Source organism: Malaclemys terrapin, chromosome 6, assembly GCF_027887155.1.
Source record: "Malaclemys terrapin pileata isolate rMalTer1 chromosome 6, rMalTer1.hap1, whole genome shotgun sequence".
NCBI classification, from domain to species: Eukaryota; Metazoa; Chordata; order Testudines; family Emydidae; genus Malaclemys; species Malaclemys terrapin.
In genome coordinates, this window is record NC_071510.1 from 104227564 (window position 1) to 104242619 (window position 15056).

The window sequence follows — 15056 nt, forward strand, 5'->3', positions numbered from 1 at the left end:
CGCCAAGCACAATGACAACAACAAACAAACAGCTACATAGTACAAGGTCAAATTGCTCTCAGACAGCTAGAATGTATGTGACAGCAGATAAGCCACGCAGACACTGCTCTTAGCAGCTGTACTGGGGCAATATTTGCATAAGGGGATAAACTGTTCTGAACATCTTTTGTTAGTTTTAATACTTTCTTTGAGAATTAGGCATGCATTTCATCTGGATCTACAGGGGCCAGAGCAGAGTGCCAGTTTAGAGCCTTTAATTATCTTTGCAATGAGAAAGGCCCCTTGATTTCTCTATTCCCTCTCTAACAATGTCAATCTCAACGCCCTGTGCAGCTCCTTCTTCCACTTCTGGCTTTGTGCTTGGTTGCATGGGATGTGTTCCCTCTTTTCTCCGTAGCACCACCACCCTTCAATCAGCTCTTAAAATGCCATTTTTCCCCAAAGCCTCCAAGAAAAACTAGACCAACCAAGAGGGAAAAAATCCATATTAAATTACTATCTAATCTGATTTTCACAGTGTGCCCTGTCTTCTATGTGCCTGCATTTCAGACTGTAAACTTCTTGGGGCAGGAACTGGCTATATTTTGCTACATTCTGTAGCACCAAGCACTGTTGTCACTAAACAAACAATCAACGGGTGTGCGAATGTAGAGTAAACTAATTCACCAACCTCCAGCTATTATTTTTTCTGTTTTCTTTCAATCTGTAGCAAAGAATATCAGCCAATATCCAAACACTCCTAATATTAGGCCAGATTCTGCCACTTGTACTCATGAGTATTTTACTCCTTGAGTAGTCCCCTTGCTCTTAATTGGATTGCTCATGAAGTAAAGTACAGTACTATTCAGTGTGATTAAGTGAGCATCAGGTTGAATCAGAAGATTAATAATGGCATATAGCCTTTCACCATGAGGTAACAGGTTCTGGAAGAGGCCCACTACACTAGTGTGACTAAAATTGTTTTCTTATGATGATATATGTGAAAAGAGTTTGCTACAAACTGGATTGACACCAAGCAAATGTCTCACCACAAAAAGAAAAGCCATCAGAGTTTGCCCTAATTGGTGCAGTCTATTGGCTGCCTGAGCAAGGCCAAGAACCCAATGGAAATGGAAAGGAAATAAGTTCTCATTCCTACATTTTTCCCTTCCAGACAGAGAGGAAGCATATTTGAAGTGTATCAGTGGAGGGATATTTAGGCTGCGACAGTGTATCTTGTACTTGTTCTGTGGATAAACAGAGTGCTTCAGTCTCTAGGACCTTAGAAAAACAGAGAGTGACTGTAGGGTGATGGCAGTCTTTAAACCTTGATACTGGGCATTCGAATTTCCTAACAAGACTCCCACTGCTGGTGATAGACTAGCAGTGCAAAATGGTCCAAAACTTGTATAGCTTCATCTTCAAATTTCACCAAATTGCAACAAAGCTGTATTTTAGATTTTCCCTAAATTGTACTGTACCTTGATAAGTAACTGACAGGTAGCCAGCCTCATTCTAACCTACTGCAAGTGAAGAAGTTGCAGTTGCCCTAGTCATGTCGTTAATTGCAGAGACTGCCAAGTAGAACTAGTCAGGAAAGTTGTCCCTTTTTTTTTTTTCTCTGGGTTAAAACATTACAAAGTTTTACTTTTCAACCAGCTCTACTGCAAAGACACTTACAGTTTGTGTGTGAAAGCCCATCCAGCAAAGGGGCATGTCTCCCAGGTGAAGGGTAACCTAACTGCAGGAAATTTAAGCCATTGAATACCCCTCTTGTATTTTTTGGAATGATAACCATTACAATGATACCCTTTTAAAGCTGTTTACATGGCCTAGCACTTCCAGTGGGAGTGAATCTGCAGGAGAGGAAGGAAATGGTTACATGTAGGATAAACAGATTTTGAATCTGTGAGAGGAGCTATATCAAAATAAACAAACCTGGATATTTGTGTGATAATGCCTAGAAGCCCCAGTCAGGGCTTCTTTGTACCAAGATACTATTCAAACAACTAAAACAAGTCTCAGCTGTCACAAGTGGCCATCAGCCTGCCGAGGCCTGATGTTAGTGATTTGTAGACATCCTGAAAGAGGTGTGTTTCAAGAAAGGATTTAAAAGAGGATGACGTGGTGGTTTTCTGCCCTTTCCTCAAACACAGGGTGCAGTTTGGGAGAAACCATGAAAGTGCTTGAGGGAGAAGCAGTGATGGCCCTTGCAGTAAAAAATTAGAGGTGTGATGGGGCTACATGGCACTCAAAGGTGAAGCAAGGCTTATGCTTGATGATCTTATATCAAAACAAACTACAAATTAGAAATGGGTTTAAAGAAATCATTCCCAATTGCCCATTTTAACATTTTTTTTTAAATCTTACAATCAATCAAAAATGGTGGTGATGCTTTGCATTTGCACCTTGTATTATGGATAGCAACATGAAATATACAGCCAGCATCTGATTCTTCTATCCTCTTCTGTCCTCTGAATTTAAGGGCTCAGTTCTCTGGCATTGAAAGCTAGGATTTGTAAAGGAGTTGAAGGGTGTTAGGTGCCCGACTCCTGCTTAAATTCAACTGAGGTGGTCGCCTAAGACTGGTAGGCCAAAGTGAACAGGGGCAGTATTAGGCCCTGGAAGCTTTAGAAAACCAGCCACAATTACATCACAAACTAAATGCACCACTCGGATTATCTGTTGTTTAAACGAGATGTCTTAAGTATGTTATCTATGTGCATAAAAGCATAAACATTTCAGCTATCAACTCATCAGAACTGCTTGAGCAAGCATAAAATATCATCTTGGCACAGGTAGTCACCCCACCCCCACCCCCAAATAGAGAGAGAAATCTAAGTTACTCTTCAGCTGCATGATAATGGGTCCCTCTTAAGATACTAAAGTGATACATGTTTTTAATACCACTAACGGCTTTCCTTGCACTGGTGAGAGCTGCAGATTTTTAGCTGACAATACAATTTTAGGGCTATATGTCTATATTGTACATATTTGTTTAAAAAAACATGAAGTGAATAAGAATTCTGAACCACAAGTGACACTACATGGATGAATAAACTGAACCCAGAAAGAATTAGCCCACTTTAGTGTTGCGAATGCAAGTGAAGCAGGCTGCATAATATAACAAAAACCCAGTTCTTACTCAACTGATTATTAAATATCCTTTATTCTCTCCTGTATTGTCAGTATTTGTACTCTTCTTTTCCCTTGGCACCGTAAACTGGAGCAGCTATCCCATGTCTATATTTTTGTCTTTTCATACAATCCATTGGGTTTTGATACATAGCTGTGTACTGGGCTGGGTTAGGCAATGCTTCCAGAGCTGCAGCTGTAGGGTGAGACCCTGGATGACCCCTGGAAACCCCACAAGTTGAAAGTCTAGCGTGCTGTTCACTGCTAATGATCAAGTGCCGCATGGCAGAGAGCTCGAGCTACTCCCTGCTAACAAAACTCATGGCAATAAGAGCCTGAACCACCCCGTGAAATCACTATGACTCCCCCTTAATCCCAGTCCTGGTTGGGACCTATCATCATAGGTTTCCCCTATTCCCACCATTAAAAATCCACTATTTCCATAACTCCCCATACCAGCACAGCTCTGAATTCTGTGTACTGAATTGTGTCTACATCACCTAATTGTGTGTACATCACCCTATATGCACACACTCTTCCCTTAGCTGGAGGGTAAAGGAATTTGGGGCAGGTGAGAGAAGAAAATTGCACATTAAATCTTGGGCATTGCGGTGAGCAGGAGGGGTTAATAATGCTTTGTCAGGGGGCCCCACCTTGGCTTGACCTGCCTCTATTTGTGGAGCACGACATCTGATCAGTTTTATTTTCAACTCAGTCAGCACCTAACTAGCTAAGGACTTCACTAATTTCAAGCCCTACTTTCACACTGTAAAGGACCATTAACTTCGTCTTTATTACCGTGGGTGCCATACCATAGAAGATCAATGAGAAATATAAGAGAAAGCCATACCTATTCTAGGTTACTTTGGTGAGATAATTCCTTCTGGATTTGTATCAAATTCCATTTAATGCCATCCATTTCTGAGGTCTCTTTTTCCCCTCCCACAGAAGTCTTCTCAGCTGTCCCACTGACAAGTCGGCCTTTTTCTGATGTCCCTAAGTGCCTGAACTGACATGGTATCAGATAAGCAGGGGGATGAGTGACTGGGTTAACTGATAAAATTGCTAATTAAAGCCCTGTTTTCAACACTCCTGAAAGATTAACTGGGCCAAAATTTAGAACACAGAGGAAGTTTTACTTTTAACAATGAACTCTGTTTGGTAAATAAAAGGCTCTAACAATTTCAAAGAAAGTCATGCCAAGAAGCTTGCAAAAACATTTTCCCCCTTGGAGAATTATACAAATGGTACAATTCACTTTAAAGCTTTGTAGGTTTAACTTTGCAAGCCTCTTGTTTGCCTGGTAAGTAAACATTGAGGCTAATTCACTGAATAGCTGCAGTGCTGAAAGCACAGTCATCCTCTCATCCGAACCACTCATTCTGATGACTTATTCCTAACATTTCAAACTGGCCTAAAATCAAAATTGCTGTAAAATTGGAAAGGGGTGAGGTGGATAGAAATAATTTCTTTATCTTGCCCAGCATAAGTCTAGATATAATGTTACTAGTCTGACTATACAAAAGAGATAATAAGGTATTAATATGGCAGTGACTATGGTCTAGATTCCAAAAGAACTTCAGCACTTAAACCCCTGATTTAGGCACCTAAATCCCAGTTTTGGACTCCATTGCAATTCACAAAGGTCCTGTCAAACCTATAAGTGCCTAAACTCACTCGGAGCCTAAGTTTTTGCAGTAAAAAGTTCCATAAGCACCTACATTTCTGCTTCTGAACATGCACGCGGCTGCCTCCCCCTAAGCATCTGGCTGCCTAAGCCCCAGAGTGACGCACAAACCAGGGGAAGATAGATGTTTGGCTGCCTAAATTGCATGTAGGGCCTGACCTGGCAGGCATGTTCCCGAGGCCGTCTACTGGTTCGAGCCACTCAGGCGTGTTCACACAAAGCAGCCGAGGGGAAGGACATCTTCATAACTCATTGCCTAGTGGTTAGGATAACTCACCTGGGATGGGGGAGACTTCCAGTTCAAGTCCCCTCCACCTCAGAAAGGGAACAGGGATCTACCACCTCTCAGGAGAGAGCTGTAACCATTGTGCTATGGGATATTCTGATGTGGAGTTTCATCAATCTCCTGTTGAAGCTGTTGCACCCTGGATAAATAATTAGTCATTGGAACAGAAGGATTGGAGCCTGAGTGAGTGCTCTACCCACCAGGCTATAGAGTCATTCTCATGCTTGTTCTCACTCTCACCCAAATGACTGACTATTTATCCAGAATGGAACAGCTGTGGCAAGAGAGAATGAGGCAGCCTCTCATCAGAACCACTGTCTATTGTAGCAAATATTACTGAAGTTCCAACCAGCTTCATCAGAAACATTGTTCGTGTTACAAATGTTCTGTAATGCCCCCAAAATAGATTTGCACACCTGTTTGTTACTTACATAGTTACCTGTTTAGAATATTCCCATATGATAGATGAGGAGCAGAGGAAAAGACCTATTTTTTAACACTTCACACCAATGCTCCTGGGAAAACTGCTCAGGAAACAGTGTGAGACACTAAATTGAATGCTGTCTTCTAAAGAGCATGAAAGATTCCCAGCCCGTGTTCGATTTAAATGCTGTGATACTGATTATTTATAGTAAAGCTAATTGAACAGACGGTGAATGCTTAGTTCAGTGATATTTACTGGTTGTGTTTGCAGCACATTATACCTTTTACTGGTGTTGAGGTAACAATGCTACATTGCACTTTTGGTGCTTGCTTCCATTTGTAGTGAATTAACACTGGGAAGTTGATAGCTAAGTGGGAAAGGGTTAGTACTGAAGGATTCCACTTATGCCTGCAGCTATACCACCTTGTGCTGTGGTCTGCTCAGATCTCATAATAAGCTAAATTGGGTCAAGCCAGGTCAGTATTTAGGTAGGAGACCTCCCAGGAATGATTAGATGCTGCAAAAAGTAGCATTCCCTTTGAATCGATACTAAGTCAATAAACTAGTACAGGTAGAGAGAGCAAAATCTGGGTTCAGGTCTCCATCTGACAACCCCACCCCACCCCCCCACCCCCAATATTAGAGGATGTCCAGATCAGAATTTTTATTTTGGCCCTTTATAAGAAGGCTTGGTAAGTTTGATTTTTTTTTTTAATGATTTCCACAGATAATACAGATGTTTATTTTTAAACATTTTTTAAATTTTTTATCAATTTAAACTTCCACAGTGGGGTGAGGAGTCAGACAAAGGGAGATCAGATGGATTATTGAATGACAATTGACATTGAGATAAGCTTTGTCTGTTAAAACACCAATTGTCAATATCACATGTCAAAATATACAAATCAATACCCTTAAACTCTAAGTTCTGAAGCAGCATTTTTCTTATTATGCCTATCTGTAAATGTTGATTATTCTCAGTGGAAATAGTTTTCATCAGTTTGTGTATTCATGGTGAAATCAACATTTACCAATAAAAATCTAATCCTTCCAAGCCTAATTTAAAGGATCAGGTGTAGAATGCAAATCCACCCCCACCATCCCTGCTAAATTCCAAATGTGTTTGAAATAGATCTGTGAGAATAGCAGGATGAACTGAAAAAATGGGAAAAAATATTCATTTCGTCAACCCAAAACAATTTTTTCTACTTTTTCTGCAAACTGAAAAAGTGTAAAAAAAAGTTCTTTTTGGGCTGAATAAAATGTTTTGTTTCCTGAGAAACAAAAATTTTATTGACTTTTTTTAAAAAAAAATTTTAAAGAACATTGAAGTAAAATTCAAAATGTCAAAATATTTAAGGTTGAAAATGTCAAAACAAAACATTTGGTGGTGGTGGTTGTTTTTAAAAAAAAATCCAGATGAAGCAATTTGGTAAATTCTAAACAAATTTGTGAAATGTTTGTTGACCCAAATATGTATAGGGGTGCGGAAGAGAGATGAGTTTCAGCCAAAAAAAATTCACACAGCTCTAGTTTGGATCCAAGCTTTTGTTTCAAACCCATCTTGAGTTCAGTGACCCTGTGCTTCTGGAGGCACCATCATTCAAAAGAGATGTAAAATCAAAGTCTTGATATTTGGTCTTTGTGGCCATGTCTACACCAGAGAGTTAAGTTGACTTAAGTCGACAATCATAAATGGCTGTAATTACATCACTTGTGCATGTTCACACAATGCTCCTTGCTCTAGCACCGACAGAGAGAGCAGTGCACGGTGGGTAGCTAGCTCACTATGAAAATCACCACATTCTCCCACTAGGAGTTCTGGGAATGGATTGCAGTTTATCATGAGGGTGGGATCACTGCCCCATGATGCACTTCTCTTCATCCCATAATTCCAAGGGCTTCCGACGGCATTTCACACCATTTTTCAACTGCCCTTGTAAACTTTGTGCCTGCCATCTCTGCCTGAAAGCATGGATCCTGCACTGCTCTCAGTCTTGTGATAAGCATTATGAACACAACGCAGCTGATCCTGCAGTATTTCATGAGTTAAGAATCTGAACAGAAATCTGTGGAAAGAAACAATTCAAGATTGATGTTGGCATTCACAAAGCAGCTGCCAACTGCTATGTGGACATAGCTATTGGGCTCGGGAAATAAGCACCAAGTGCTGGGATTGGATTGTGATGCAGGTATGGGATGAAGACAGGGCCGGCTCCAGGCACCAGCCTAGCAAGCAGGTGCCTGGGGTGGCCAATGAAGAGGGGGGAGCACGTCCGGCCATTCAGCAGCAATTCAGTGGCGGGGCCATCACTCCCTCTTGGAGCGAAGGACTTGCCGGCGATCGCAATTGCGATCGCGGCTTTTTTTTTCTTTTCTTTTTTTTTTTGTGCTTGGGGTGGCAAAAATGCTAGCGCCAGCCCTGGATGAAGAGCAATGGCTTCAGAACTCTTGTATACACAAAGCCACCTTCCTTGAACTCTGCGGAGCTAGCCCCAACCTGCAGTGCAAACCACCAAAATGAGAGCTGCCCTAATGATGGAAAAGTGAGTGGTGGTTGCTGTGCGGAAGCTGGCAACTCCAGACTGTTACCGGTCAGTTGTGAATCAGTTTGGAGTTGGGAAGACCACCATGGGGGTTATAGTGATACAAGTGTGCAGGGCCATTAATAGCTTCTTGCTACGAAGGACTGTGACTCTGGGCAATGTGCATGAAACATTGGATGGCTTTGCAGCAATGGGATACCCTAACTGCAGCAGGGCGATGGACATCACACACATCCCAATTTTGGCCCCAGACCATATTGTGACAGAGTACATCAGCAGTAAGAGCTACTTCTCTATGGGATTGTAGGTGCCGGTGGATTACTGGGGTTGTTTCCCTGATATCAACACGGGGTGATCGGGGAAGGTGCATGACACATGCATCTTGAGAAACACTTGCCTGTATAGAAAGCTGCATGCAGGGACTTTCTTTCTAGACCAGAAGATTCCAATAGGGGATGTGGAAATGCTCATAGTGATCCTGGGAGACCCAGCCTACCCCTTACTCCTGTGGCGCATGAAGCCTTACACCAGAAACCTTGACGGCAGCAAGAAGCATTTCAACAACAGGCTCAGTAGGTGCTGAATGACCATAGAATGTGCGTTTGGTAGATTAAAAGTTTGCTGGCGCTGCCTATTTGGTGGGTTAGATCTCAATGAGGACAATATTCCCATGGGCATAGTAGCCTGCTGTGCTCTGCATAACATTTGTGAAGCCAGGGGGGAAAAGTTTCCCCAGAGGTGGAGCATTGAGCTGGAGCACCTGGCAGCTGATTTTGAGCAGCCAGACACTAGGGCTATTAGAGGGACTCAACAGGGGGATGCTTTGAAGCAGCATTTTGCCAATGAGCCCCAGTAATGTGTCTTTATGTAATGAATTGAGCCAGGCATTGTTTGCCACCTTGAATGACCCCTGTAATGATTACTACCTGAGCATTAATTGTAGTCTGCAAATGTGCCAGTTGCTACTATGTATGAATTTCTGTTGCAACCACCCTGTGTAGGTCACAGTACTATTCAACATATTCATAAATGATCTGGGAAAAGGGGTAAACAGTGAGGTTGCAAAGTTTGCAGATGATACAAAACTACTCAACTATACATATAAAATTATGGGATCTAAATTAGCTGTTACCCCTCAAGAAAGAGATCTTGGAGTCTTAGTTCTTCTTAGTCTTGGAGTCTTAGTTCTCTGAAAACATCCACTCAATGTGCAGCGGCAGTCAAAAAAGCGAACAGAATGTTAGGAATCATTAAAAAAGGGATAGATAATAAGACAGAAAATATCATATTGCCTATATAAATCCATGGTATGTCCACATCTTGAATACTGTGTGCAGTTCTGGTCAATCCATCTCAAAAAAGATATATTGAATTGGAAAAGTTTCAAAAAAGGGCAACAAAAACTATTAAGGGTATGGAACAGCTTCCGTATGAGGAAAGATTAATAAGAGTGGGACTTTTCAGGTTGGAAAAGCGATGACTAAGGGGAGGATATGATAGAGGTCTATAAAATCATGACTAGTGTGGAGAAAGTAAATAAGGAAGTTTTATTTACTCCTTCTCATAACACAAGAACTAGGGGTCACCAAATGAAATTAACAGGCAGCAGGTTTAAAACAACAAAAGGAAATATTTCTTCACATGATGCACAGTCAACCTGTGGAACTCTTTGCCAGAGGATGAAGGCCAAGACTATCTAGTTCTTTTTTGAATTCTGTTATAAGTTCATGGAGGATAGGTCCATCAATGGCTATTAGCCAGGATGGGCAGGGATAGTGTCCCTAGCCTCTGTTTGCAAGAAACTGGGAATAGGGGACATGGATGGATCACTTGATGGTTACCTGTTCTGTTCATTCCCTCTGGGGCACCTGGCATTGACCCCAGGTCAAAAGACAGAATACTGGGATAGATGGACCTTTGGTCTGACTCAGTTTGGCCATTCTTACATTCTAAAGAATCACTGTCTTTGTAAGACTAAATTTTTATTAAACAGCAATACACAGATTTACATTTCTTACAAGGGATGACAGTGAGTAGCACCCTCTAAAGTGAGGATCTCACAGGTGTGTGTGTAAGTCCAGCTGTCATTATGGAAAATGTCCTTGGGGTGGAGCGCAAGGGGTACTGCGACGGGCCAGGAACATGCGAGGAACATGTGTGGGGAGTTTGGGGAGGGCAAGGAAGGCAGTTGCGTATGGGCTGCACTGGGAGTTGTGCATGAACGTGTTCTGCTTACAGTGCAATCAGGGACCTCAACATCTGTCTGATCCTCCATGAGCTTTATTATCCACTTCTGACCCTGTATTATCCACTTCTGGCTCTGGCACTGGCTCCTCTCCTGGCTGTTCATTTCTAATTTTTCGTTTGTCTCTCTCCACGTTCCATGCTCGCTATCAGCCTGATTTGATGATTGCAGCACTTCGCGAAACATGTCCTCCTTACTCCTCCTCATTTGCCTCCTTATCTGTCAGGCGCTTCACCGGTGTGTAGAAGCTGGCCCTCAAGGGCACATCTGAAGAAGCAAAAGAAATAATACACAAAGGCAGTACTGTGTGTGTATTCACAGTCTTGAATCATAAAAGTTCCATACATCTCCTTCTCACTTTCCCTTGACAAGCACGCAACATGGCCAGAGCACTAAACATAGTGAATTTGTCCCAGGAGGGGGTGGTGCGAGATGGGACAAAGGGTCTGGGTGGGTTCAGAAGGGGATCAATACATACACCTAGGGACAATATTCTGAATACTGGCACCGTTTTCCAGAATCGGGGGAGATTGAAGCTGAAATCACATTACTGAGGATAACTGAAGATGCAAGGGTGCATCTCCTGCATGCGTGCAGCTTCAGACTGGGTCCATATGCTGCTCACCTGTGTGTTGCTTTGGTTCTTGCAGAAGTAATTGACGATTGTAGGAAACTTTGCTATGCCAATGGGGGAAGAAACAAAGCAGCTCTGTCAAGGAACCATTGGCAGAGGACAGCAGAGTATCTGCAGGAAAGTTTCCTAGAGATCTCTATGGAGGATTCCCGGGAGATCTCAGTGGGCAATAAGAAACTTCTCTGCAAGGCTCTCATTGTTTAGTTGCACAGGGGAATGTGAAGCAGATACAAACAGTACCTAGTGTTGTTAATTTCGATCCTTTCTCCCATGTGCACCATGTAACAAAATAAAGGACACCTCTACCTCATATCATCAGGCACTATCAAAGCAAAATGAGCTCCCCTCTCCTGCTTCAGGCACGCCAAAGCTGGATTGTTGGGACTAGCTAGACCCCTCTGGAGTGAAAAGAGGTCCTGGCTCACCATGCCATCGAATGAGCCTGTAGCCTGTCCCCTGTCCCATATCCTCCTCCAACTCAACCTCCTTGTCCACCACTTCATCTTCAGGGTTAACTCCACTGGCTACTACCTCCAATCCTCCCCTCACGAAGTATCCACGGAGTTCTTGGCAGTGGAGGTGGGGTCACCAGCAAGGATGGCGTGTAGATCCTTGTATCGGTGCCACACCAGAGCAATATTTGGCCTCAATTGCCTTCTGGTACACCTGCCTCAGCTCCTTGATCTTAACACGGCACAACTGCGTGTCCCTTTCGTGCCCCTTCTCATCCATGCCATGAGCAATCTGCTCTTAGCATAGATGGCGAGTTCCACACCCACGTGGTGCTTGGGCACCAGCAATATTCAGAGCCAGGGGCCCAGCTCCAGCAATACTTGGGGCCGGGAGTCCCCCCTACCCGGCCCCACCTGCGCCCCCCCCCACGCTTTCCCCGACTGTCCCCTGGCCCTGACTTGCTGCCCCCGGCCCCCGCTCGTCTTTCACAGGCCCCTGGAGCAGTGTCCCTGTCTCTTCCGTGTGCAGCTCCATGTTGCCTCCCGGCAGCAACTGCTGCCGCAGGGTCCTAGTACTCCCCCCCCCCCCCCAATCTCCACTGCCAGCGCAGACTGACTCTGAGCCTGCCCTTCCCCCGCAGACTCTTTCATTTTCCGGCAGGACCCTCCAGCAGCACAGGGGGCCCCCTGCCTGCAGTCACCGCTCCTGCCCTGTGCTGGGCAAGGAGGCAGCCCCATCCCTCACCCCCAGTGAGGCTAGAGTCAGGGGCAACAGCAGGGGAGGAGGCTCACGCAGCACCCCCCGGCACCCACCATGGGGGAGGTGAGGGAGATTCCTGGACCTGAGAGGGCCCTACGAGCACATGCAGTGACAGTGGTGGGGGTGAGTGTGCTGCTGGGGGGGCAGGAAAGGGGGGCTCCTCCCCCAGAGCTTGCTGCTGCCGGCAGGGAAAGGGCTGGGGGGAGTCCTCCTCTCTGGCCCCTGTCCCGGAGCAGCATGCCTGCACCCCAAACTCATCCCCAGCCCTGCCCCACCCCAGAGCCCACACCCCCCAGTCAGAGATTTCACCACCACACCACACCCTCAACCCTCTACCCTAGCCCTGAGCCCCTCCAGCACCCCAAACACCTTATCCCCAGTCCCAGCCAGAGCCCTCACCCCCTACACCTCTACTCTCGTCCTGAGCCCCTCCCATACTCCAAACACCTGATCTGCAGCCACACCCCACAGCCCTCACCCCTGCACCCCTCCCATCCCCAAACTCCCTCCCAGAGCCTGCACCCCAATCCCCTGCCCCAGCCTAGGGCCTGCACCCCAGACCTCCTCCCTCACCCAAACTCCCTCCCAGAGCCTTGGGCAGGTGGGGGGCGGAGTTTGGGGGGTGGAGTTTGGGCGGGGACGGGTTTTGGGCACCACCAAAATTTCTACAAACATGCCACCTCTGGCTCTTAGGTGTCAAAGTTCCTACGGCTAGATCAGAGCTGCGACTGCACAGCCTCCTATCCCCACAGTCCCAACAGATTCAGCAACTCCAGTGTACTCCAGGTGGGAGTGCGTTTGCTGCAGAAAGTCAGCATGGTCAGCTGGGATTCAATATGAGCTGTCCATGCCCAGCAAACAGGAAGTGAAATTTCAAAAATTTCTGGGGCTTTAAAAGTGGAAGTGTGCATGCCTGTGTACCTGGCTGCACGGCAGCCGAGTAGAAACTGCTTGCCAGAGCAGTCATGATGGACATTGTGGGACACCTCCTGGAGGCCACTTAGGGTGACATAAGCAAGCGCAGTGTCTACACTGACACTGCATTGCTCTACGTTTGTTGCAAAAAGCTCTATGCTGCTCATCGAGGTGGTTTTATTATATTGGCGCAGCAGGACAGTTAAATCAGCAGGAGGAGCATTGTTCTATGTACACCTCCACCCTTTAGTCAACGAAACCTGACTTTTGTTAATAAAACTGTGTACTGCAGACAAGGCCTATATCTCATGGTACTTTTCCTAGAAGTTGGGTTGCTAACTCTGGTATTCTGATCAAATTCCAGCTCAATTAATTACACTCTGCCCATAGCAGAATGCAATAACAGTCACTTCCTGGCCTAATGAGTTTGGTGGACTAAGTCCAGAAACCACCACTACAGCTGACACTAATTTGCACTCTGGTTGGTAGTCTTGGCTGAGAGACAAAAATGTGGAACTAGCCTCGTCTCATCCCTAGTGGTGGAGGCACCATTAGAGTGGTGAATGAAGTGATCCCACCCGAGAGGAAGATGAGTTAAGTTTGTAAAGGACAAAGGGCAGTATTATGCAGTAAAGAGTAAGATCGTATTCATTTCTTTAAAATATTTTAAAACATTTATAACTAGCGTGTGTGAAAGGTGCTCTCTTGACAGTTATGCAGGCGGGAATCTCTTGTTTATCTACACTAGAATAGGTACAGCATAGGCAGCATCAAGGCGAGTTCCCTTTCACTGCCTTGCCAACTTCCTCAGCTCTGACCCAACTTGAGAGGCAAACCTACCTTTGGCTGACATACATGTAAACTTGTTTGCTACTCTATAGTTTTCACTAAGTCTATGGCCTGTAGGAGTTCAGCATCTCTCAGGATCAGGACCTAAAATCGTAATCTCCCTTTCCTTCTTGTCCTTCAGTTATGCATGATCATGTGCAATCTGGTTCCCAGCATGACTGACATGCAGTTATTAGGGTTTAATCACCAACACCCCATGTGTTTTTTGTTCTGCTAAATTGCTAAGAATATAATTGCATTAGACTGTTAGAAGTAAATGGCTTATGGAGCTTCACATTGGTAATTAGATGAGAAGGTTCTTAAAAGAAGCACTAAGAAAAGCTAATGAGCATAAACTGTATTATTACTCAGTTATCTATGTACTACAAGTTTGTTCCAGCAGTTCTATAGCTGAAAGAATGCCAGAGAATAACCTGCCACGGAATCAGACTAGAGCTGGGTGAAATTTTTCAGATTAAACTTTTTTACGGGGGGGGGGGAGTAGATTCAGCAACACCAAAACATTTTGTGAATTCACATCCATATTTTCAAATGGTTCCATTCCAAAAGATATTAAAATTCTGAAAAAGTCAAAATGCTTTGTTTCAACATTTTCTAAATGAAACATTTCAACTTTTCAGTTTGAAACAATTTTGTTTAAAACTTTCCTTTATTTTTATTTAAAATATAATCAAACCTTTAAAAATGGTTGAAAGTGAAATAAAATATTTCAGGTCAAACAAAATATTTCATTTTTGATAAAATTTCAGGTAGAAAGAAACAATTTATTCAACTCAAAGTAAAAAAAATCAACTCTTTCAATTAGCCAAAAATTGCCAATAAAAAAAATATTTGGGGGTTGACCCAAAACAATTTTTTTAAATTTTGTGGAATTGCTCACAAACCAAAATATGCATTATTCTCACAGCTCTCTCAAGGACCTAAAACGAGGCAAGCTACAATAGGAAACTACCTATGAAGACATGAGACAGAAGCTGGCCCTGGTTGACAGGGGATGGATCACTCAATAATTGTCCTGTGCTATTCATTCCCTCTGAAGCATGTGGCACTGGCTGCTGTCAGAAGCCGTGATACTGGGCTAGATGGACCATTGGTCTGAACCAGCATGGCCGTTCTTATGAGTCTGTCTCCATTCCCCACTGCT